Genomic DNA, 3045 nt, shown 5'->3' on the forward strand with positions numbered 1-3045 from the left:
TCAAATCATCGAGTTGTGTGAATCAAAAACAATCCACAAAGCATCAAAAATCACTTCAATTCAGAATCCCATCCACGTTCCCTCGTGCCCCACGTTGGGGGTCCGCTTCTCAAATGTTTGCATTGCCACGGGTGTCAAGCCCATGTATCGAAATGCCCCCCCGCTCATGCCAACACTCACCGTGTGTCCCTGCTGCCGGGTGCCACGGCGATCAACACAGCGGCGGGCGCTGTTGTTGTTGTTGCCGTTGCCATGGGGTCTGAAGGTCCAGATATGACGGACCACCTGGACGGAGAAGGGGACGGTAAACACGGTTATTTTCACAGCTTTGATATGCTAAACACCAACACCCCACTCCAGCACAACAAGAAGGGCCAACTTGTGTGTGTGTGTGTGTGTGTGTGTGTGTGTGTGTGTGTGTGTGTGTGTGTGTGTGTGTGTGTGTGTGTGTGTGTGTGTGCGTGTGTGAGAGGGGCTGTTTAGTTATACAAATGGGAAGCGGGACAAAACTGTAACTCTGTTCTGCCCTTATGCACGCACTGGCTGGGGTCCTGTGCAGATTGTTTGCCAGGGTGGAGGGAGAGAGCGAGAGAGAGAGAGAGCGAGAGCGAGAGAGAGAGAGAGAGAGAGATACAGAGAGTGTGAGCGAGAGAGACAGAGACAGAGAGTGAGGGAGGGAGAGAGACAAATAGTAACCCCCTGATGCACACTAACAACCCTGGAGCTCTCTGCTACTGATGCTCCTCTGGAGACCGTCCATGACTATTTCCAGCATGAGGACAGACCTGTTCTGTCTCCACACACACACACACACACACACACACACACACACACACACACACACACACACACACACACACACACACACACACACACACACACACACACACACACACACACACGCACACACACGATTATCCACACTTTCAACATCTCGATGATGTAATTCTATGAGCTTCTAGGTTTCTTATTTTTACACCAATGGAGTGAAAACAAAAACAAATTTCCCTCCTGCTGTATCCTCCTAAGTTGTGTCCTTTGTATATGTAAAAAGGTGAAATTATTCATATCTCGGGGTGAGATCAAGCCCGACGTTTGGTCACCCATTTATCCTATAAAATATGGGTTTTCTGGGAAATGTGCATAAGTCAGTGGTGTCAAATGTTTTGCTAAGCAAGGTAATGATGGAGTAATTTTCCTACATTTTGATTACCACCTTTTACAGGTCCAATTAAAACGAGACTCCATATGAATCCATATTCAGTAAATTCAGTAAAACTTCTCGCTAATGGTTGATGCATCATATTCACAGGCAGGCTCATCTTCATCTACCTTCATCGGGTTCTCCCTCATTTCTCTGGTGAGGCAATAGAACCAGACCGTAAACACATAAAAAACACACCATCACACCCTGACGTCCAACGAGAAGCCAGGAGAACACACACTCATTCCTGCCACACAGCCGCTCGTAACTTTGTTACAAAGTACAGTCCACCAGCCGGTGTCACACACAGAGAGATCAACAAGTCCTCTCCGTTTAACGGCTGTCCTAATTGAGTGGCTGATGAGTCCAGGACTTCTCTGGAGGGTAGTGTGTGCTTTGGCGAGTGTCTCCGTCTGGTTACCGGTGGAGCGATTGCATTTGAAAGGGAGAAAGAGCCGGCGGCCAAAGGCACCGGTGCTCGTGTGCGACTCTTACGGCCGACCAAATCCCCCGTTCTCTTTATTCTCATCTGGCAGGTTGTAACGGAGTTAATTGTACAATAAAAAACTATTCTCTAAATCATTTCCTCTCTGTCCATACAAGATTGATCACGGAACCAATCCCTCCTACTGCTGTAATTTTCATATTTAATGAGCGTGACTCCAAAACTATTACACTAATTAGTCAAATCTCACATATCACTAATGATGCTCGCAGTAATTAATATTGTATTTAATTAAAAAATGACCCATTTCAAAGAATCGTGTGCAGCCGTCGTTGGGGAGTGGGTTTGTCTGTGGTATAGCAGAGATGATTAGGGGGAGGTGGCATGGGGGGGGGGGGGGGGTGTTTGTGTGTGGAGATGACAGTCAGGGTGGTGGTGCGATTGGATGGGGATGGGGGAGGACATGTGGTCTGGGCAGTGGGAAAGCAGACTGGAGATGGATGGGGAGCGGCGAGTGATGGGGTGAGAGAGTGGGGGTGGGGGAGAAGGGGAGTGAGAAGGTGGAGGTGTCCTAAGTGTCTCCGCCATGCCACTGCCGTAGACAGCCTCGCTTCCATGTGTTGCATGTGTCTCTGTAGCTTTGCACGCGCTACCCCCCCCCCCCCCCCCCCCCCCTCCCCCACACACACAAACACACACACACACACACACAGACCCCCCCCCTCCAAACACACACACACCCCTCCAAACACACACACACACACTCACACACCTCCTCCTTCTCCTTACTGGAGGCAGCCAGCCCCCGTGTGATTTATGTCGGGGGGCCCCCTCTTGGGTTCCACAGTGCGTACACTGGAAAATCTCCAGTTTACACAAGAACTGCCTGAAAAATGAGATCTGTGACTGCATTCTTTTCATTAGCAGCCCATGCTACCGTGGAGCCCCTGAGCTCCTAATGATGCACGCGCAGGCCCACTGCCTCCTGCACAGCTGTTGTACACGCCACACACACACCCGTGCAACCACACACACACACACGCACGCACGCACGCACGCACGCACGCACGCACGCACGCACGCACGCACGCACGCACGCACGCACGCACGCACGCACGCACGCACGCACGCACGCACGCACGCACGCACGCACGCACGCACGCACGCACGCACGCACGCACGCACGCACGCACGCACGCACGCACGCACGCACACACACACACACACACACACACACACACACACACACACACACACACACACACACACACACACACACACACACACACACACACACACACAACCAGAGTGTCACAAACACTCTTATTTAATTTACACCACAATTAAGAAGGAAAAGCACTTGCTTCGCTTGTTGTGCTCAAGGCAGCTTTAGCGG

Source organism: Gadus macrocephalus, chromosome 5, assembly GCF_031168955.1.
Source record: "Gadus macrocephalus chromosome 5, ASM3116895v1".
NCBI classification, from domain to species: domain Eukaryota; kingdom Metazoa; phylum Chordata; class Actinopteri; order Gadiformes; family Gadidae; genus Gadus; species Gadus macrocephalus.